Source organism: Zalophus californianus, chromosome 12 (genome assembly GCF_009762305.2).
Source record: "Zalophus californianus isolate mZalCal1 chromosome 12, mZalCal1.pri.v2, whole genome shotgun sequence".
NCBI lineage: Eukaryota > Metazoa > Chordata > Mammalia > Carnivora > Otariidae > Zalophus > Zalophus californianus.
The window spans coordinates 21,419,456-21,443,568 of record NC_045606.1 but is presented as its reverse complement, the minus strand read 5'-3'; the positions used below and the strand labels follow the sequence as shown (position 1 = coordinate 21,443,568).

Genomic DNA, 24,113 nt, shown 5'->3' with positions numbered 1-24,113 from the left:
ATGACCTGAGCCGAAGGCAGTCGCTTAACCAACTGAGCCACCCAGGCGCCCAGAAGAAACAAATATTGCCAAGCATTAAATTCAAAGACAAATTTACCACACAGATCTTATTATGGAGGATAAACAAAAGTGTCATCAAATTACAATTTTCTGAAAGATGCCAAAATAGTCCTTATGTGGTTGTTTCAGCATAAGCTTTTGGCAGAAGTCCAAGAACATAATGTTAAATAAATAGACTTATATGAAAGCTGACAAAATATAGATTAATTTTGTAATTTTGGGGGGTGATTGTAATGTGAATTAATATAGACTCGATAATTGCTATGCCTCTTAGAATGTCCACTTAGTATACAATGAAAAAAATATTGATCACAATAGGTTTCAAGACTCAAAACCCTTCTGAGATCTTTTATTTTCATTAACTCAACAGGTATTTACTGATGTCACTACATATATGCTTGTTCTGTATGTGTCCTAGAATGTTGATGAATATCTCATCATTAGATGGTCCCTAAGTATTTATATATGATGTGTACATCCGCTTGATTCTAAGGAAAAATTGTTCTAACTGTGAACTCGCGCTCTGAGATATCTACATATTAAATTCTGTATTCAAGTACAGTTTTCATGAAATCTATAGAAAGTTAAGTTTCACCCACAGTAAAGTGAGGGTTTGCACTTAAATAGGAAAATAATTAAAACATTCCATGGATCTAGTTTGGACAGAACATTTAAAATTATTAATACAGGGAGCCTGGGTGGCTCAGTGGGTTAAGCGACTGCCTTCGGCTCAGGTCATGATCCTGGAGTCCCAGGATCGAGTCCCGCATCGGGCTCCCTGCTCAGCGGGGAGTCTGCTTCTCCCTCTGACCCTCCCCCCTCTCGTGCTCTCTCTCTATCTCATTCTCTCTCTCAAATAAATAAATAAAATCTTTAAAAAAATAAAAATAAAATTATTAATACAAACAATGAAAATAATAAGAGGCCAGGGATTAAAAATAACCAGAAAAAGTTCCAGACCCTCAAACTTTTTTTTTTTAAGACTTTATTTATTTATTTGACAGAGACACAGCGCGAGAGGGAACGCAAGCAGGGGGAGTGGGAGAGGGAGAAGCAGGCTTCCTGCTGAGCAGGGTGCCCCATGCAGGGCTCAATCCCAGGACCCTGGGATCATGACCTGAGCCGAAGGCAGACGCTTAACAACTGAGCCACCCAGGCGCCCCAAGACCCTCGAACTTTTATCTGGCTTTTTGATCTAGCCATTTTTATTTCTGATAAAGTCAAGTGTTTCTGGTCAAGTTCTCATATATGCATTTATTTTGAGCCTTGACTTTGGACACACAGCTAATATACATGCCAGATGATTTTGATCATAATGAGCAATTAAAGGATGAAAGATAAAATATTGTAATGCAAAGCCTGTGTCAAACTCCAAAATATAAACCTAACAATTTTTTCTACTCCTGTCCTTTGTTTTCATGGGAAATTATGTGTGACTTTAGTTTGAAATGGCTGAGGAGCCTCTGCAAAGATAGCAGAAGGAATAGGATTAACTTCATTGAGGCTGTCATAGGAGAGACAGTGTAAAACTTTATGCTAGGCATTTTTTATAGGTATTATGTGTTCTCAGGTCCTATCCATGGCATCTCATACGTGAGGGAACAGACGTGGGTTAAGTAACCTGACAACAGAGTGCACGAAGTAAGGATTGTAATGTTGGCAATACTGTGAGGAGGCTTGCTGCAAAGGAGGTTAGGTAACCTGCCCAAATTCCCACACTACATATTGGACCAGTTTAATTCTTTGCCTAATACATCATAGGCACGTTTTTTTTTAAAAGATTTATTTCAGAGAGAGAGCGCGCACGCACACCATGGGGGCGAGCAGGGGGAGGGGCAGAGGGAGAGAATCTCAAGCAGACTCCTCCTGAGCACAGAGCCCAACGTGGGGCTGGATCTCAAGATCCCGAGATCATGACCTGAGCCGAAATCAAGAGTCAGACGCTCAACCAACTGTGCCACCCAGGCGCCCTGGCATTCACATTTTAATGAGTAAACAAGAGGACACTCTGATAATTGTTAACTTTTTGTGGAGAGAAGGATGTTTTTGGCAGGGGAGCAAACATCAGTGAACTAAGTGAACAAAATCCAGTGCTTGAACTTTCTGTCCTCCCCACCCATACCTCCCCTTGCTCACCCCGTTTTCCTGTCATATGCTTATAAATTTGGGGGAATGTCGGAGTTTAGAGAAATCATAAGAGCATATTTTAGGTGTATGAAGTTCCCCCAAATTGGCTTACCCATTACCAATTTCTAATTGGAAGTACTTCTGTTATTTAAAAAAAATTAGGAAGGGTCGTTTATTAAAAAAAAAAAAATCGGTTCTGAAAACCTGAACTATAAGGTTCTCCAGATTGTCTATTTACTAGATTTCTTGCAGAATAAGAAAATTTTGTAAAGTAATAAGTATCTATTTTTGCTTTGGACAGAAATGAATACTCATGGCATTTTTTAAAAACACAACAACTCCTGTGCCTCTCACTTATAGCAAAGCTTTGTCCTCCTTCAGTATCCCTGGTCATGTCTAGTCAGATGTATGTGGTCCAGAGAGCATCTTTCTATTAGAGAACTTTTCCCCGTGATATATCTACTTCTTTTGGGATGAAGATTCCACAGACTCTCTCTCTCTCTCTGGGTAGCTGGTTCCAGTGCTTATTCATCCTTGTAAGCAGGAAGTTCATCTTTGCATCTACCTTATATGATCCCTACTGCATTTTATCTGCCTGCTGTGACAATGGGAGCAAGCTGGACAGAAATTTACTCACCAAGGAGCCTTCCCAAACTCTTAAGCAGAGAATGCATGAGGGAGTGGTTGTTGGCTGGTGAGGTGTAGAACAAATTACAATGTGCCCACCATGCCCTGTAAGTCCCAGTAGTCCTACTCTGCTGCTAAGCTCAAACTGGCTGCCCCATTAAATCCCAGTACCCCCAATTTATTCCATCCTTCGCCCTTCCCCCTTTAAAACAGCTACTTATTAGGTATTGAGTGGAGCAAAGTGATTACCTGATGAAATGTTTTTCATTTAGATATGAATGATTAAAAAGGCTTTTTTCTCCAGCAGGTATTTATTTTTTAAAGCAAGCACCTATTGATTAAGAAATAAAATGCTTGGGCACCTGGGTGGCTCAATCGTTAAGCTTCTGCCTTTGGCTCAGGTCATGATCCCAGGATCCTGGGATTGAGCTCCACATCTGGCTCCCTACTCAGGGGGAAGCCTGCTTCTCCCTTTCCCACTCCCCCTGCTTGTGTTCACTCTCGCTGTGTCTCTCTCTGTCAAATAAATAAATAAAATCTTAAAAAAAAAAAAGAATGCTGTTTAAAAAAAAGAAATAAAATGCTTATCAGTGAAAGATATTAGAAGTTGGAGCTAATATTCCTTCCTTCGAGGACTGTGTAAAGTTTAGAAATAATAATAATAAAGTGCTTTGTAGATTATACCCATAAAGCAAATAGTATCTACTATTATTAGATCCTAGACTCCAAATAGTCTTTGATCCTATAAATAATATTTCTATGGCCTTATCTGAAGAGTTTGATGCTTTAATACAGTCCATATTAATAGTTTTGAAATACAGAGTCAACTAATAAGCTCATTTTCTTAGATTTGTCCTTATAGATCTGATTGTATATCTTTTAAAGCTTTTGGATATTTTTCCTTGGAATCTTTAATTAATTTATAATATATCTATAACATTTATTTTTCTAATATTTCTATAAGATGCATACATTTTAAAATGTGAACAGCCAAGGGGCACCTGGGTGGCACAGTTAAGCATCTGACTGGTGATTTTGGCTCAGGTCATGATTTTATGGGTCCTGAGACAGAGCCCTATGTCAGGCTCCATGCTCAGCGGGGAGTCGCTTGAGATTCTCTCCCTCTGCCCACCCCCCAACTCTCTTTCTCAAAAATAATTTATTTTTAAGTAATCTCTACAAACCAACGTGGGGCTTGAACTTAGAAGCCCAAGATCAGAGTGACTGAGCCGGCCAGACACCCCTATTTTTCTTTCCTAAAGTAATTGTGCTACTGATACCTGCAAAGCATTTTCTGTTCTTATTCATCTGTTTTCCTGTCTTGTTAGAAATTCTAGTTTTAATACAGTTTTCCTAGGCTGTAGCCACTCCAGCCGCTTTGGAATTACTCTTAATTATCATCATTTAAATTATTAATGGAAATGCAAAATGTCATAGGGTTCAGGACTGATCTCTAAAACAATCTTCAGTGCCCAAGTCCTTATTCGCTGTGGTATATTAGAAACAAGGAAACATCGAAAAGGTGGATAAATATTTGGAAAGGAAAGAGGCCTGAATGAGAGAGAGAGAGAGATCTAGAGATCCAAACACAAAGAAAGATATAGATGAGTAATAAGGCTAAATGGGAGAACATGAAAAAGGAAAAAAAAAAGTCTGCAATAGAGAGACATCTGATAAAGTTCAATAAGTGAGTAAGTAAGCAAAAGTTTAATATATACACTAAGTCTTACTTAAAGCTGGCATACCAGCTGTCCATTATTTCCAGTGCCTATTTTAAAATATACTCTTGGGGTGCCTGGGTGCCTCAGTTGGTTAAGCGTCTGCCTTCGGCTCAGGTCACGATCCCAGGGTCCTGAGTTCAAGCCCCGCATCAGGCTCCCTGCTCAGTGGGAAGCCTGCTTCTCCCTCTCCCACTCCCCCTGCTTGTGTTCCCTCTCTCTCTGTGTCTCTCTCTGTCAAATAAATAAATAAAAATCTTTAAAAATAAAAAAATATAAAATATACTCTTGAGATAATTTATTAAAATTTGCCATTACCATTTTTAAAAATTTTCTTCAAAAGATAATCTTTTTATATGAAGAAGAATTAATAATACTTATATTTGGTTTGGGCTGACATATAGAAACAGATTTTTTTAATTTAAAAGAATTGCAGTGTGATATCCTCAAATAAGCAGGGGTTTGAGATCCAGGTAGATTTGAATTCAAATACTGTCTTTTCTTCTTACGACTTGTTAACCCCAAAAGAATCACTAAATTCTGTGGCCTCAGTTTCCTCCTTTGCAAAATGGAGCTGGAATTAAAGACTTTCAGGACTGCCATAAAGCTTAGATATCGTGTACATAAAATGTTTTGCAGGGAGTGTGCATAAAATAAGTCAAAGCTATTTTTATCAGATCATGCAGTCCAATTAGTCGTTGATGTAAGTAATATTTCTTGCCTTGATCCCTGGCATTTCATTTAATGTCAGAACCTGTATCTTTTCTTACTTTGTGTGGTTGGTATTTTGTCATTAAATAGGAAATTTTAATATTCAGAAAATAACCCACACAAAATAACTCTAAAATGTCATCTAATTATTTCTTTATTGCACCCAGTAATTTATCTTGTTTTGCTAATGGGCACGACCTTAACCAAGTGACCAAGTTACATTACTAATGAGAAAAAACTCTCTCTGCGTGCCCCCTGAAGTGATGCACAAAGACACAACATCACTCATTAAGCACTCTTGCCAGAAATACATATTTTGATCTACTAATGAGGAAACCTCAAAGAAATCTAAATTGGAGGATTACAAATGGACTGTATTCTTAAAAAAAAAAAAAAAAAGTCAGTGTCAGTGCTCCTGGGTGGCTCCGTTGGTTAAGCGTCTGCCTTCAGCTCAGGTCATGATCCCGGGGTCCTGGGATCGAGTCCCGCATCGGGCTCCCTGCTCAGTGTGGAGTCTGTTTCTCCCTCTGCCTGCAGCTCCTCCCCCCACTTGAGCTCTCTCTCTCTCTCAAATAAATAGATAAAGTCTTTAAAAAAAAAAAAAGGTTTGTAGTCTTAGCCCTTAGCAGTCTATAAAGATTTACTTACCATAATTGATGCCTTATTCCCATGAATGTGCTTACAAGAAGTAATGAGGGTGATGAATTCTCTGTCATCCTTTTAATACGTGGTTCCTCTAGGCAACTAGAATATCATGGATAGATCTGCATGTAAAAGTTTGCATTATTAATGGGAACTGAATTGATGATTAACTAGAAAGCATCAGTTACAATGAACAATTTTGAACTTCCATATGTAAAATTGGACCCAACAAATAAAAATTAAACCTTCTTTAGGAAAGATAGATCTCAATTTAAACACATTGATCTTCAGAGAAAACTGTTAATATATACAGTTTGAAAAATCATTTTAAATATTTTAATTTGTTTTCCCTGAGAATTTAAGAAAGTATTGCTCATACAACTTTCACTGAAATCTGGAAACAAGATTAAATCTTACCTTTTGGTATTAAGAGGATAAAGGAAGGTCTCAAACATTTCACTTTTTCCCTGGAATGTAAAATTCTTTATGAGGTAATCATCAAAATATGCTGTTTTCAGGGCACCTGGGTGGCTCAGTCGGTTAAGCCACTCCCTTCGGCTCAGGTCATGATCTCAGGGTCGTGGGATCCAGCCCCACGTCAGGCTCCCTGCTTAGCAGGAGCCTGCTTCTCCCTCTCCTCCCGGCTTGTGCTCTCTCTCGCTATCTCTGTCACTATCTGTCTCTTTCTCTCAAATAAATAAAATCTTTTTAAAAATATGCTGTTTTCAACAGGATAAAAATGATACTGTTTATTTGGATTTGCATCATATCTGTATTTTCTTTTGTGTGTATGCATTCATTTGAGACTATAATTTTGGATTCCATTTCTATTTTAAAAAATAAATAAATTTTCTTTATAAAACTAGCAAAAAAAGCAAATGCTCATTTATTTAATATATTATCCAGTTGGAAATGGTCACAGAATCCAAGAGGCCACGTGTCATGAGGTCAGTGAAATCATTCCTTTGTTGTGGAGCTGAAGTGCTTATTGTGAGTCCCTGGGTAGTTTGACCGGATTTCCGGGTTGAGTTAGAACAACCTTTGATATCATGGGATGCCTTGCCCTGGTTGTGCAATGTAACCATTAAAACCAAGCAAACCTGTTCAACTACTTCAATCCTGTCTCTTCTGTATCCAAATCAGGTTATTCCCATGCACACGTGGTTCAATAGAATATTTACCACCTGACAAGAAGGAGTTCAAAAATTTCTGTGGACTTACTAAATTAAAAAAAAAAAAAAAACTAGTTTGAAAATATGCCATGAGTCCACTGGGGCTTGGAAGACACTCTGAAAAAAAAACAGGCTTTACTTCATCTAGAGCACTCAATGAAATCTGCTTCGATAACCATAACCGATAATAGCTGTAAATGTGAGAACTGTTCTCATGAAAAAGACTTCTTTGCAACAATAATAAATGTTATTTAAGAATGGGGAAAAAAAAGGGCTTTATTGTCTGGGTAAAATTCAGGTTCAGCCAAGAACAGGTGACATCAGATGTAATTGTTCTTGACGGGTGGCTCTCCCTTTCTTCTTTCTACCCACCTGGGCTACCCACAAACGCCTCTATTTCTCCACCTAGAACTATACCACAGGTGTGGCAGGTGTGGCACTGCCACTGGCATAATTCTGCCAGAGATGGTTCTGCTTCCTACCCAGGCCCAGGCCAGGTCATTGGTGTAGGAATGGTGGATGCGTTTGTTCTTGCTCTGGGGCAGAAAGAGGGAGAGAACGTGAGAAGAGTGTATGAATTGTCCCGACAAGAGATGTATTAAGTCCTAGTTTCAATCATTCCAAATTTCTATAGTTTTTACATGATGACCTTACGGGTCAGTCATCTATTTCCTTTGAAGTAGATGATTCATTTTTTATGCTTTTTGTTCTGCCTTCCAAATTTATTTTGAGAAAAATGTGGATCAACTAAGTTTGAACTCAGTTTTAACTGGTACTTAATTTGCTGACTCCTCAAGGATTAATTCCTCAAAAAAAAATTTTACGATTCCAAAAAATGAATTTGGAAATTTTTTTCAATTTTTTATTGTTCAAGATTTTATTTATTTATTTGACATATAAAGAGATAGAGAGAGAGCACAAGCAGGGAGAGCTGCAGGCAGAGGGAGAGGGAGAAGCAGGCACCCTGCTGAGCAGGGAGCCCGATGTGGGGCTCCATCCCAGGACCCCGGGATCATAACCTGGGCCAAAGGCAGACGCTTAACCAACTGAGCCACCCAGCACCCCTGGAAATTTTATTTTTAAAAAGAGTGAAGGGAATTACTAACATTTCTTTGGGCAGTTCTGTGTTGTAATTTTCCACTGCCAACATCTGATACTTCCAGGGTTCCTGTTACAAAAACTGCTCTTGCCATAAGGTTTTTCTTCTTTGTTTTATTTTATAACATTTTGAGCCTGCAACTACTTTGCTGTATTATGGGGACATTTCGGGGTCTAAACCATGTAAAGATACACAGATTATTACTTGTTCCTGTGTACTGAACAAATGATTCCTGAGGGCCTACTATGTGCCAGTCACTGTGGGCCCAAGATACAGTCATGAGGCTCCCAGTCCAGCTGGGGAAATATATACATATCTGAATAATTATGAAGTCATCACAGAGATGTTAAAAGAAATACTTACAAAACACAACCAGGACCAGACAATGGAACAACTCCTTGTGCCAGAGAGAGAGAGGCAAGAAATGTGCTAATATTTGATCAAGGTTTTAAAGGATGACTAGGGATTCACTCAGTGGGTTCCCCCAGTGGGAGTAGGCATTCCAGTCACAGGGAACATTGTTTGCAAAAGCACGGAGGCCTGAAATGCAAGATAAATCCTGGAAGTGGCCTGGAATCACTGGAATTTAGGGTACAAAGATTAAGCATAACTTCCTTTCACCAGTTGGCTGGCTCTCAGCTGCCTCTCACATTCTCCTCTGGTTGACTCCTGCTTCAGCCTCCAGTACAACAGAGCTCTCTTTCTCACCCAGCATCTCTGGCCATTGAGTAGGTCATTTCTTGGCTAGTTTATGAGCGTCAGACTCCTTTCATGAAAGGGACACACCTTGTGCCTCTCTGTGTCTATTACTCTCTTTAACAAAACCAATCTTGCCTAGTCTGATTACGCCTCCTATTAATTGGGGATTATTCCCAAAGACTTTTGACTGTTTCCAAGTCAGGTCTATCCTTGAGGAGTAAAGATTTGTCATCATTTGGGATAATTAAGGAATATGTTGCACGTTCTGAAAATAATCCTGAGAAGTATTCCAAAAATGTTTTGAGAAGTGCTGGCATCACTTTATAGCCTTTTAAGGTGATTCTCTGAGAACACTCCTTTGGATATGCAAATTCTAGTATATTTTAAAAGAGTCACATATTGTTCATTTTTAGGTGTGATATTGTGCTTATATCTCTTTAAAAAATCATTTTTTAGAGACACATACTGAAATAATAAGGTGAGATGTGCTTTAAAATAATCCAGTGGTGGGAGGAGAGGGCAGTGTGGGGAGTACAGATGATTTAGTGGGTAGCCATATGAGGTTCATCGTATTTGGTCCTGCACATGTTTTTTTGCACATGTTCAAAACTTTCAACAATGGAAAGTTTTTTTTATTTTTTTTAAAGATTTTATTTATTTATTTGAGAGAGAGAGAATGAGAGATAGAGAGCACGAGAGGGAAGAGGGTCAGAGGGAGAAGCAGACTCCCTGCTGAGCAGGGAGCCCAATGTGGGACTCGATTCCGGGACTCCAGGATCATGACCTGAGCTGAAGGCTGTTGCTTAACCAACTGAGCCACCCAGGCGCCCCTAGAAAGTTTATTTTATTTTATTTTTTTTCAAATGTTTTATTTATTTATTTGACAGAGAGACACAGCGAGAGAGGGAACACAAACAGGGGGAGTGGGAGAGGGAGAAGCAGGCCTCCCGCTGAGCAGGGAGCCCGATGCGGGGCTCAATCCCAGGACCCTGGGATCATGACCTGAGCCGAAGGCAGATGCTTAACGACTGAGCCACCCAGGTGCCCCTAGAAAGTTTTTTTTTAAAAGTCACATTATAATCACCCTTCATCTTGTACTTGTAGGTGGGAAGGGAATAATTGGTTTCACAAATATAAAGATCCATGTATACTTCAATGTCATCAGTTCATTATCCCCTCCATAGGTCGAGAGAATCTTGAGTTCTTTATAAGGACCTCTAATACCTTTAGCTCTAAAGAATTTTAATATATATTCATATGTAGGTAAACAATCTTTTTGGAATTCTAAAGATAACTAAGTAGGCAACTAAATATATACTGTAAAACTAACAAATTAATGTATACTAAAAATTCTACCTTTTACCCCAAAGAATGCCTGACTTATTTTAGCTCATCATTTTTTTTATAGTACAATATTTCTGCACTATGAGCACTAATGAATAAATATTATCAAATGTAAATATAGAGGTATTTTTCTCTCGATTACGATGTATCAAGTTACATTGATTTATTTGTTCTTTTTATAGTGCCCTCTTCCACCTATTGAAAAAAAACTTTTAAGAACTCCAGGCATCCTTGGACAATAAAGATCTTTTTGAAATCAGGTCTCTCTTCCATTCAAATTGTTTAGTCTGTGAAGTAGCTTATAGAATGGGGTGTCTTCAGAGCCTCTCCAACATATAAAATGTTTTGTTATAGAAATGGTAAGGTGACTCAGTGGGTCCTCTTCCCTGGGAGATCCCACGGACTCCAGAGCACAGAGTGAGCTCACCAGTCTGAGCTCACCTTCTGACCTCAGAGATCCACTGGAGATGAACAACTAGGGCAAGGTTGTGCTCTTTCCTATTCAAGTCAATCCTGAACTCATAATACATGCATTTTGTAGTGGTCTTCTTGCTCCAAATTCTGTTTAATTAACACTTTCATTTAATAAATCATCTCTACAGATTTCAATGTATACATTTTCCAGGACACTTTCCCTTTAGGTGAAAGTTTCCCAAGGTGTGACTAAGGTTCATTTGCACCCACATCGCTTGGAATGCTTTGAGAGCCACCCACCACCACACATGTTCCAGAACAGATCACTGGAGGCGAGGCCTAGGCACAGGGCTCCAGTACATGGTAGCAACTCACAACTAAGCTTTAGAGGAGGTTACCAGTTGGCTATGGGATGGCAGGACCAAGAACAATAAACCACCACTCCATTCCTGCCCACCACCGTCTTTAGAAGTGTATTTTCTCAAGCTGTAAAATGCACTGTTGATTTAACAACAGCTCCTTGTGCAAAAAGAAATCCTACATTTTGGGGAAAATTTTGGAAATATCAAATGAAAAAATATCTGTCAGTTCTAAGAACAATAACATTGCCCATATGTTTACTGGTTAATAGTAAGCTCTTTTAAAATACAGATTTAAATGGTTAGTCGTTCTCATCCTTTTAAGTTTTTTTTCAAAGTGTGAGTATTTTACACCAATGAGGAGATACTACTTAGGCAAGTTATTTTAGGGTAGCAGTCTTCAATTTACCTATACTAAGATGTAGGAAGACTTTACAATAGATATAAAGACCAAGGAGAGCTTTAAAGGAATCAAGATTCTGAATATTCCATTTCTCTTTCCATTCCTTAAAATTGATCTGAAAAAATTATTTCTGGAGAGAAGACCAAGATGGTGATAAAGGAGGCTCTTGAGCTCCCCTCATCCATGGACTCACTGAGAGTACAGCTACACATGGGGCAGTTCTTACTGAAAGAGACCCAGAAACTAGCCAAGCAACTTCTACACATCAGATGAAAAAGAAAATACGCACATCAAAACATGTAGGAAAGGCTGAGACACACTGTTGCCATAAACCTCCCCCCACCCTCCACACTCCTAACTCCCCGTTTCTCCCTGAGGAGTGAAGGGCTTGGACCCCCCATTTACAGTCCCACTTGACTGGGCCCCAAAATACCTAGCTTTGAAAGCCAATGGAGCTTGCATCCACAAGACCCACAAGACCATAGCAAAAAAGATGATATCAATAAATGATGTTGGGAAAACTTGGCAGCCACGTGCAAAAGAATGAAACTAGACCCCTATCTTACACCATACCACAAAACTAACTCAGGTGGATTTAGTGGATTAATAACTTGGATGTAATGCCTGAAACTGTCAAACTCTTGGAAGAAAATTCAGAGGGGGTAAGCTCTTTCAAACTGATCTTGGCAATGATTTTTTTTTTTAATTAGACAACAAAAGCAAAAATAAGCAAGTGAGACTACATCAAACTAAAAGGCTTCTTCACAGCAAAGAAAACCATCACCAAAATGAAAAGGCAACCTATGGAATGGGAGAAAATATTTGCAAACCACATACCCAGTAAGACATTAATATGCAAAATAAAGAGATGTCAAGTGTTGGTGAAGATGTGGAGAAAAGGGAACACTTGCACATTGGTAGTGGAAACGTAAATTGGTGTAGTCACTGTGGAAAACAATATGGAGGTTTCTCACAACATCAAGGGTAGACCTACCATGTGATCCAACAATTCCACTTCTGGGTATGTATCAAAAGGAAAGGAAGTAACTATCTTGAACAGATAACAGGACTCCCATGCTTCTTGCAACATTATTTACAATATCCAAGGTGGGAAAACAGTAAGTGTCCGTTATTGTGTGAATGGATCAAGAAAATGTGGTATATGTATACAGTGGAATATTATTCGGCCTTAAAAAAGAAGGCAATCCTGTCATTTGCAGCAATCTAGATGAACCCGGAAGGCACTGTGGTAAGGAAATAAGCCAGACAGAGAAGGCAAATACTGCATGGCATCCCTTACATGTGGGATCTAAAAAATAAACTCATAGAAATGGAGAGTAGAAAAGTAGTTTACAATGTCTGGGAGGTGAGGAAAATAGAGGGAGGTTGGCAAAAGGGCACAAACTTTCAGTTATAAGATGAACAAGGTCTGCGGATCTCATGTATAATATGACTGTTATTGGTAACACTGCATTGTATAATTGAGATTTGCTTAGAACTTAAATATTCTCACACACACACTAAAAGTGATGTGATGGATGTGTTAACTCAGTGCAGTGAATCCTTTCACAATGTATAATAAATCATCACATTGTACACATTAAATATCTAATAATTTTATTTGTCAATTACACATCAATAAAGCTGAAAAGATAATTTTAAAAAGCGTGATCTGCCTGAGGATATATTTCCAGTTCTGCTTCCACACATCCCTTCCCCATTATCTCATATTTTAAAGAAGAGAGGCCCCCTTCTCACCCTAATCTTTCTGTAGCATATTATCCTGCAGTAGAAAAACCTCTGTAGTCCACGGATATAATCAGAAACATAGTATAGGTATTGGTATCAGTGTTGAGAAAGGGAGTCACACTAACATATGAGTAATAAGTTCTTTTGTAGTTAGGTGGTTTCCTACTTTGCTTTCAGTAAAATTGCAAGAAGATCTACAATCAGTTGTCAACTGATAATTAAAAACACAATTTGGTCCTAGTTTTCCCCGTGATTTTTGGCATATGACTGAAAGTGCGGAGAATTGAGAGCATTGCTGTAGCAAAGCTCCTTCTAGCCCCACCTACTTATTTACATAAACAGTTTTTTTCTCAACATTTTCAAAACACAAAAAGGTGAGAGGATAAAACTGTTGTTGAAACCTGTCTCAATTTAGCCACAAGTAATAAGTATGGCTAAATTGATACCCGACCTAATTTTCCGAAAAATTAGATGCTTGACCTAATTTTAGCAAAACTAGCCAGTCCCCATCCAGCTCATTAAGATACATCTAAAATGAAAAATTTGATTTTCCTGTCTAATTACTTAGCAAAACTTCCAACCCATGTTGTTTTCATCAACACTATGCTAATAGTAGTTGAAATAACTTGATCCATAATAATTTTTAAATATAGCTTCATGGTCACCTCAAATTAAAAAATATAATTTCAACATATATGCTTTTTGTTGTGATAAGGTAATTGACCAAAGTCTTTGAAGAATAAAAATATTCATATCAGAAATCTTTAAAAACAAGGTGGGGGGCGCCTGGGTGGCTCAGTCGTTAAGCGTCTGCCTTCAGCTCAGGTCATGATCCCAGGGTCCTGGGATCGAGCCCCACATCGGGCTCCCTGCTCCGCGGGAAGCCCATTTCTCCCTCTCCCACTCCCCCTGCTTGTGTTCCCTCTCGCTGTGTCTCTCTCTGTCAAATAAATAAATAAAATCTTTTAAAAAATAAAAAGATATGTCATATTAGAATGAAAGTTTTTGGTAGAAGCAGAATAGAAATATGATTTCAAGGAGAGAAAGGAAAGATGCAAAATCTCTGATTATTAAAGAACAACTTGTTCATGTATTTTTTTTAAATAGATGATGTGGTATTTAGATTCTGTTAGGTATATCTTGTAAGTGCTGTTATATATGTGTGTATATATATATATTTTTTAAATGGATCAGTTATTTAATTACATTCTTTGTAAGAAATTTAAAACACCAATTTGTGAGGTTAAACTCCCATTTGTGAGAGAAAACACAGCGGAGGTAGCCCTGAAGCTGAGGAACAGCTTTGATTTTTGGCAGAATTTGCGAGTCCACAGTTTTCTGATCAACCTTGTGGTGCTCTGTAATCTCATTATTTCTCTTTCTCAGTGTCAAAGATCTCACCCTCCTGGTGTCCGGGCTTACGCAGCTTCTTCTTCTTCTTTTTTTTTTTTTAAAGACTGTTTATTTATTTGACAGAGAAAGACACAGCTTCTTCTTGAAGTAAGCATCAGTGAGATGTTTGGGGTTTTTCACACTGCTGATATCAATTTTGGTAGAAGTAGCAATGACGAATTTCTGGTGTGTTCTACGCAGAGGAACTTGATTGAGGGACAGAGGTCTGGTCACAAGTAGCAAGCCACTGCTCAGTTGCTTCAGGAAAACTACCCTCTTGCCTCTGTGGCGCCCAGGGAGAATGATCAAAATGGTCCTGGAGTGATACTAGCTCGCAGCTTTCCCATGTGCTGACTGAAAGGTTTTTTGCCGTGGCTCAAGAGCTTTCGAGGCACATCGTCAGTAGGATAATACCTAGGCATGTTGCGAAGTTTAACCACTCGGGTACCACCGTTCTTGTCACCACCAACTGGTTTTGTGACAGTAGCAAGAACTTTCTCCTTTTTCTTTTCAACCCTGGATTTAGCTGCTGCATACTTCCTCTTGTACATGGCCTTTCTGGAATACATAGCGGATCGGGAATATCTGCCAATTCCTCTGACAAGGACAGGGTTTCGGCTGCACGGGGGCTTCCCCTTCTTTGGCGTTTTAGCCTTGGGGTTACCCTTGTTAGCCTTGTCACTGGCATCAGCTTTCTTAGCTTCAGGTTTCTTCTCTTTAGTAGCCGGCTTCTCAGCTTTTTTGCCCACCATCTTGCAAGATGGGAAAGAGCTGTATATATTTTTTAATGATAATATTTACAACGCACTGGAAGTTACATCCTTTGCAAGTATTTTTAACTTGAGATGAAAAGTTTTAGATGTCAGCTTAATGTGCAAGAAGACACAAAGCTTTACAAAATTATTTTGGAAGTGTTTGCAAGTAAAAAGTTTGAAGACCACTATTTTAGGAAACCCAGTCAGAGATCAGTGTGTAGAATGGGGAGGAATTGAGAGAAATTGGGCAGGGCACCAGTTAGGAGACAAGTGATTTTTTTACAGATGTAAGGAATTTGAACTGTATCAAGTTCATAGTCATGGAAATGAAGAGAAGCAGACTGAAATCAAAAGCTACTAAGAAATAAGAATTATTAGTATCAGTCCTTGCTTCATTTCATCTTAAATTTTACATATTGCCAAAACAGAATTTTCCGATGTTTTCTACCTGTAGACTCTGCCTGGACTTGGTCTTGAGCTCCTTGCCACCCACTTTCTCTCCCTCCCTCCCTTCCTTCCTTCCTTCCTTCCTTCCTTCCTTCCTTCCTTCCTTCTTCCTTCCTTTTCCTCCTATTCATCAGACACTCTGCTAAGTGCTGAGACTTCTGAAACAGTTAATATCAGGTCCCTGGTCTCTGATAGCTTCCAGTTTAGTAGAGAAGTTTATAGCTAAGTATGATGCCAAGAGAGATATACGGCCCATACTACTCCACCTCTCTCCCCTTGTAACGTGCTAGAGGACAGAGAGCTAAAGCTTCCATTTCCCAGACTTCCTCAGATTCCATATGTGGCCCAGCTTTTGCCAAAGCAGACATATGAATGTTATATTTGGAAGACAGAATTGAGACAGAGGTGGCACTGTCTGCTGTTTCCACTAGCAAGCAAGGATATAGAGGCTCTGGTTTTTCTCTGACAATGTACCCAGGGTCTGGTACCTATTTCTGTGGGTGCCAGGGACATCCATTTTGATGACATGGATCTGCCCTGAGGCAGTGTGTTTGGACCCAGGAGTTGAGGCTTCCATTTCCTTATCGCTCAGCTTTCTGGTCATTCCCCAGTTCTCTGACCATTGCACAGGTTGGCATGTCTGGTGATTATTCCTGGAATCTCATCCTGAAGCCTGTTTCTCTACACTTTCTAACCATTTTGTAAACAGTTCTTTATATTAAATCCCTTTGAGTTTAAATTAGCTAGAATGGCTTCTTTTATTGTCAACCAAATCCTGGCTAACACAGATGAAGCCCATCATTCCTCCCGGCCTCCTGCCAGCCTCCTGTTGTTCCCTACATCTCTTTATTGTCAACCAGCTGTTATCCTATGGGCCAGTGATAACTCTGGAATGGTACAGTGCTACTTGAATTGCTCCTGTTTCTCCTCTGTGTGCTTTAATTTTTAGAACTGGTCTCTGACATGTTCTGATTGGTCCTGTTTTTGGTGAACTGCAGTCTCTCCTGCCTTACCCTGGTGAAGGCTATTCATAAACAGATCTAAATGGTGGCTTCAGAGGTATTGAACTCTTACATACTGTCTGCTCTGTTTGTCTGCCTCTGTGTTCCACTCATCTGCTTGGGACTCCATTACCTCTTTCTGTATCCTTTGGACAGGGTGTCTTACTCACCTTGCTTCTCCTACGCAGTGTGACTTCTTGTAATTGGGTCATTTCCTTTAGAGCATCGATTCTGTTTATTTGGCCTGAGAAGTCCCCTGAGGAGCTCATTTAAAATGCAGATTCCCCAACTCAACTCTGACATAGTAGGTCTGAGGTATAGCTGGAAGTCTACATTTTTAACAAATGCAACAGGGCATTGTGACCCACTCGGGCCTTGTATTACACCTTGACAACTCTGTGAAGACAGTGTGTAAACCACTTGAGTGGTTAGGACAGAGAGTAGGTCCTAACTCCTTCCCTTTTCCCTGTACTGTGAAGGATGAGAAAAAAGAGACAATAAAGGGAGCCCCTAGATTGTAAACTCGGATGACTAGGATTCCGATTGTAGTGCTGGTTCAAAGAGGGAAATTAAGAAGGGAAACCAGTTTGTGGAGGAAATAATGAGTTCCATTTGAGACATGTTGTGTTTGACATCCAAATGAAGATGATATATTGTTGGCAGCTTGTAATGGATTGATGACTCAGGTCTGGGGGTTGATTAGTGGGATGGATTCTCTGTTGTGTGGACTTCAGAGAATTACTGCTGTAGCTAAATTATTTCTTTAGTGTGGTACAACCATGATTGTCCTGAAGATGACATACATCTATTTGTCTTTCCCAATATGAGGTGGAATCAATATATTTTGTATTTTTTACCAAACTGTATAAGAGGAAAAGTGAGGGGCACCTGGGTGGCTCAGTCATTAAGCATCTGCCTTCGGCTCAGGTTTTGATCCCAGGGTCCTGGGATCGAGCCCCACATCGGGCTCCCTGCTCCGCGGGAAGCCTGCTTCTCCCTCTCCCACTCCCCCTGCTTGTGTTCCCTCTCTCGCTGTCTCTCTCTCTGCCAAATAAATAAAATCTTTAAAAAAAAAAAAAAGGAAAAGTGAGAAGATTCATGGTAGGATACTCAGTGTTATAAGCTGCCTAGGAGATGCCTAAGATCCAGTTCTTTCCCTCAGAGCTCTACTTTTCTTTCCCTCAGTCCTTCCTTCCCTTTCCTCCAGCCTGCTGACAAATATACATTAGGTGTGTAAATTGGGGAAGGAAAAATTATGTAGGATAAGTGTAAGTGAAGAGAATAAAACTCGAAACTACAGGTATTACTGTAAATGCAAATGTTTTACGGGTCTTTGTTTAAAGGAGAACTCTAGATTTTTCTTCCAACCCATTGTAAAAGTTCTTTTTCTTCTCTAGGACTTAAAGCCATTGTTTAGAAGTGGTTTTCAAGCTTTCCTCGAGTGAAATCTTATGCAGAAAAAGTATTTCAGAAATGTAACTGTACTTGATTGAATTCAAATATATACCATTTACTCATTCTAAACTTGTTGCCTAGGTTCCGTGAGAACAATGAGACTGTTTTGATGGAGATAAAAGTTTAAAGCTAGGGTATATGGACAATGGTTATATGTGAGCAAGCAAATTTCTTTCCAAATCTGTACTGATAAAATCCTGATTCATTCATAAGAGTAGTTGCAGATGAATACTTAAAAAAACAAACAAACATATTTTGCAATCTTGGCATACTGAAAGTAAATTGATATGGTACCAGAACCCTAATTCTGAAATCTACCCTGTAATTATTTAACTTTATCAGGGTTTAGTCATAAATATTCATTGAACACTTAGTACGTTCTAGATGCTGAGGTTGTATTAGAGAAAACAGACACATAGAATTTATGGCCTAGCAGGGAAGGTAGACACTAAAAAAAAGTCGTAAGTAACTTACAAGTGTATAAACTACAAGTTGAAAAAAATCCTAAGTATGTTGGGAATGTATGACAGGAGACCTAACCTTGTATAGGATGTTCTTCCTAAGGAAATGGTGTTTAAGTTGAAACATAAAAGGTGAATAGGCAAAGGGAAGGACAAAATATGTATTCCAGGTTGATGGGCCACTATGTGCAAAGGCCCAAGGGTGGGAGAGGGCCTGGGCTATTTGAGAAACTAAAAGTCAACATGGCTTTTCCCCAACAAAGCTGGAGAGACTAGTGAGCTATTGATAGAAACCGAATTGTACAAGACTTTCTAGCCAATGCATGGGGGTAATTTGTAAAGTTATTAATTGATGTGTTTTTAATGCCAGTATTATTATTAACCGTCAGCGCTCCACCACTTGGGCTATAAGCCAAAAGGTATTCCCCCAAGAGGTGGAGGAAGTGCCGCAAAGAAAACCAGTAACAGAAACTTTCAATATTTGGCTAAATCTAAACGAAAAAAAAAATAGGTTGGGCATCAGAAAAATTGGGGCAGTATGCTTACTGAGTGAGAAAAGAGTAAAGCGCCTGCATGGGGTCCCTGAGAAAAGGACCCGAGCACGGCCTCACAGATGCAGGTGATCCCCAGTGGGCTGCAGGGAGCAGCCCAATATTTTCCAGTGTGACCAGAAAGTGACACTAAAAGCTAGGCTGACCAGGAGGTTGCTTGCGAGGCAATGCAAATACTGAGGGCAGCAAGTGTCTAGAGGGGGAGGGACAGGGATCAGTGCATTGGGGTGGGGTTGGAGACCATCAGGTAATATTTCTTATAGCATCCTAACATATCTATGTTAAGTATTGGGCATTATTTGAAATATAGTAGAAAGCCACTGAGGGATTTTTTTTAAAGATTTTATTTATTTATTTATTTGACAGAGAGAGAGAGAGACAGCGAGAGAGGGAGCACAAGCAGGGGGAGTGGGAGAGGGAGAAGCAGGCTTCCCGCTGAGCAGGGAGCCCGATGTGGGACTTGATCCCAGGACCCTGGGATCACAACCTGAGCCGAAGGCAGATGCTTAACAACTGAGCCACCCAGGTGCCCCAGGGATTTTCTTTTTTTAAGATTTTATTTTATTTGAGAGAGAGAGTGAGCGAGCACAAGCAGGGGGGGGGAGCAGAGGGAAAGGGAGAAGCAGAGGGAGAGGGAGAAGCAGACTCCCTGCTGATCAGGGAACTCGATGTGGGGCTTGATCCCATGGCCCTGGATCATGACCTGAGCCCAAGGCAGACACTTAACCAACTGAGCCACCTAGGTGACCCTGGGGATTTTTTTTTTCTTAAAGATTTATTTATTTATGAGGGAAAGAGGAGGAGCAGAGGGTGAGGAAGAAGAGCGGTCTCCCCACTGAGCATGGATCCTGATGAATACAGGGCTAGAGCCCACAACCCAAGATCACAACCTGAGCCAAAATCAAGAGCTGGACACCCAGTCAACTGGGCCACTCAGGCACCCCACCACTGAGGGATTTTAAATAGAAACCTGTCTTGATGGTATCTGTCTAACTGAGTATAGAGAATGGTTGGAAGTAGGTGGAACTGATTTCAAGGGAAAACTGCTAGAAGGATATTGCAGTAGTCTATCTAGGCAAGAGATGAAAATAATCTATACAAGGATGGTAGCAATGGAGATAAAAGGAAATGGATGGTTTACAGATATCTGTCTTAGTCTGCTCAAGCTGCCATAATAAAATATATAGTAAAGACTGGGGGCCCTAAACAAGAGAAATTTATTTTCTCATCGTCGTGAAGTCTAATTGTCCCAGATCAAAGTCTAATAGGGTTGGTTTCTGGTGGAGAGCTCTAGTCCTAGCTTGCACATGGCTTGCATTGTGTCCTCACATGACAGAGAGAGATCTCTTTCTTTCTTCCTCTTCTTATAAATGATCTCATTTAACTTTAATTACCTCCTAAAGCCCCTATCTCCAGTTAGTCACACTGGAGTTTAGGGCTTCAACATACGAATTTAGGGAACACAATTCAGTCCATAGCAATATATTATATCTTTAGGAAATAGTGCTTGATTGGATGTGGGGATGAGGTGGAAGAACGTAGGGGAGTCAAGGATGAACTTAGGTTTCTGGCTTGAGTAGAAGTAATAGTGCTATTTATGGAGATTAGAATCACTGGCGGTAGAGAATATTTTGGGGAGAAATATCTAAACCTAATGTTAAACTTACTTATTTTGAAGTATCTATGAGATATCAATAAGAAATGTCAAGTGGGTAGTTGGTTCTATGGGCCTGGAATTCAAAAAAGACATCTGGGACACAGATGTGGATGTAGGTCTCATCTGCCTATAGATGGTCATTAACCATAGGAGTGGAGGAGAGTCCATTGGGCAGTGGTTCTCAAACGGAAATGTGCATCAGAATCACTTGGATAACCTGTTAAAACAGATTGCTTGGCCCCACCCCCAGAATTTCTGATACTACTGTACTTCCGGCAGCATAGGAACATTTTAGGGCTCTTGAATATACTGGTAAATTACTTTCCAGAGAGCTCATAGCAATTTATATTTTTATCAGGTGAGTATGAGAAAGCCCATCTCACGGTACCCTTTATTGCATTGAATATTGTAATTTCTTTTTTTTTAAGATTTTTTTTATTTATTTGACAGAGACAGAGAGAGAGGGAACACAAGCAGAGGGAGTGTGAGAGGGAGAAGCAGGCTTCCCACCGAGCAGGAAGCCCGGTGCGGGGCTCGATCCCAGGACCCCGGGATCATGACCTGAACCGAAGGCAGACACTTAACGACTGAGCCATCCAGGTGCCCCTGAATATTGTAATTTCTTAATGTCAAAGATAAAAAAAGTGAACTCATTGCAATTTTATTTTGCACATCTGTGATTATCTGTGATGGTGAACATTTTTTCCCATTTTAAAATGCTGTTTACAGGTCCTTTGGTTTTCAGTAAAAACTTTTGTTTTTACATATTTCTGTTTTAACACATATATTCTTTAGCCCCTTCAGTACACCACTGCATTTTGTGATCAACATATTTGCGAGATAATTTGTGCTGGTGAAGTGTACCCTAACGTGAATGAACTAAAAGAATTAGGCAAGTCTTTAATATTCATCTTTGTCAATATGATGAAAACACTCTGCTACTGATACTTTCTCAAGTTGAATAATATAAAAATGATAATATATAAAAATGAGGCTTAATGGTGCTAGAGATAGTTTCTGTGTGTGTGTGTGTGTGTGCGTGCGTGTGTGTGTGTGTGTGTGTGTGTGTAGGGTAAGTAAAACCAAGACATTGCCATTCTGATTGACCCTAGCTTGTCCTATTGCCTTTTAAGGGGGCAGAGGCCCAGAAATTCTTCCTCTTCTCTAAATGTGGAACACACTTGACTGGCCTTGGCATGCTGGCCATGACCTAATGTTCCGTCTTACACCATCGCTCTGCATGTGAAAGCCAGCCCAAATGCTTAGCTAAATAGCAGTGAAACTACTGATGACAAAACCAGATCCTGCTGGGAGCTCAGCTGGCTGGTCTCTGTGGCTCTTTCAGTCAAAACTGTATTACTTTTCTGACGGCCTGTTTCAGTCAGTGATCTTAGATGACTTGAAAGTATACTTCAGCATATGCCGGAGACATCTTATGATTCTTTCCTGCCCTGCAGTCTTCCCCTGTTAATTTCTAGTAACATCTGCCTTGGCCCCCTGTCATCACCTGTTTTGGTACCTGACAATCTCAATGCACTGAAACTGGGACTAGGTCTCTTCTGATGGCTGTGAAGCCCATGTTCCCACAGTCATCATCAAATTGCATTTCTTAAACACCCACCCTTGAGTTAGTTAATCATGGAGATACATTCTGGCTATTTGAAGTGAAAGAGATCCAGCAGATTTTTCAGATAAAATGCACAGAGGCATAATGTGGTGTCATAGCAAGGGCAACTCCCTTCATTTCCACAGGACATGGGATTTTACAATATATTTTTACTCTGAATGAAGATTCTGGGACCATGCGTCTCTTCCTAGATTGGGAACAAAGCAGAGCATTATGGAGTGGACTTGAATTTTTTAGTTTTAAACAGACCGGTCTGGCTGTGTGGCCTTGAGCAACTTTCTTCGTTTCTCAGAATTTGTTCCTTCATTTGTGAAGTGGGGTAATCCGTTTCTTAGAGGGCTGTTGTGAGAATGCGGAAACATGTAAAACATTGCAGGTGTCCAAATGTCAGTTCCCTTCCCTTATTGACTAGGAGTAGCCACCATTTTATGAAAGGACTTATCAGTGTGACTTGGATTCTGAACATAAGTGTGTCTAATGGGCAGCCTGATTCTTGGATCACAATGGCTCAGCCACAGGGACTTGAGTAATTGTTTTATTGCTTTGAACTTCCTTTGGCAGAGGGCCCCACCCAACCTATGTGAAAATGAATACCAATGAGCGGCCAACTGTTCCTCAATTGTTAGCACTCTCAACACAAATTTGTAAAAAGAATTTAATGGCCAGAAATCAAGTAACTCCAACTGAATATTGCATATGAAGCCCAGGATTCCCAGCACATTCCCAGGACTCTTATTACATGTCATGTCCTTAGCATGACTGTCTCTCCCATTTCTTTCTGTAGTTCATGATGATAGGAAGAAACAAGGAGGTAGAAAGAAGAGAATATACCTGTTTGGGGCTCCATCGAAAGCCCCTGATGCAGTTTCTGGCCAGGCCTCCACTTTCTCTTTGTTCAGATTTTTCGTGATTGTAGTAACATCATCATTAGAACTTCTGAAAATCACAAATTAAAATAAAAGCTGGCTGGGCTTTGGACCCCATTGATGTAGGGTTGTGTGGAACAACTCAGCTTAGGCTCGTCATATGCTGATCACCTCTCATCCATATCCAGTTATTAACACAAAATTTCTGATCTCTGAGCAAGACAGGGTCAGCTTTGACTTATTGCTATTTTTAGTCCAAAGAAAGAATTCTCCTAAGTTTAAAAAAACTTCATTCTTTTGATTAATTCAGGCTGTGTCTTCCCACAACCTCCAAACTCGTCTAGTTCAAATTTGACACCTGTAATTATTTGAGTTTATTTTCCTTTAAGCACCCTGAATACAGATATGAAAATCAGAATTTAAATAAAATATAGTATAATTTAGAGGCTGGTTATTAGCTTTATGAAAAATATTTCCTTCTGTAATTGGAAATTCTCTGATTCAACTAAGTCAGTGATAAGGTCATGGAAAAGACAGGCAGGAATGCTTGAGGAGAGCTCTGGTCTAGATTCTAGGGCCACTACCAACCAGTTTTGTCTCATTAATTGTATCAAATAATCCTCTGGTGCTCAGTTCCTTAATGTTAGGGGGTTAAGCAAGATAATCTCCATGGTTTCTTCTGTAAATTCAAGTTACAGGAACATATTGTGTAAACCAAGGCCCAAATTTCTGTCTTGGACATTCTGAGTCTCATATCATTGTTAGTGGAGACAGAAA

At 39.7% G+C, this 24,113-nt stretch overlaps 1 long non-coding RNA gene and 1 pseudogene across 1 annotated transcript in view; one reads left to right on the top strand and one right to left on the bottom strand.

The window, feature by feature from the left end:
• Positions 1–24,113, top strand: part of LOC113911678 — an 82,435-nt gene that overhangs the window by 38,013 nt on the left and 20,309 nt on the right. The gene's annotated exons all lie outside the window — the stretch shown is intronic.
• LOC113911677 lies at positions 14,347–15,268 on the bottom strand (annotated as a pseudogene).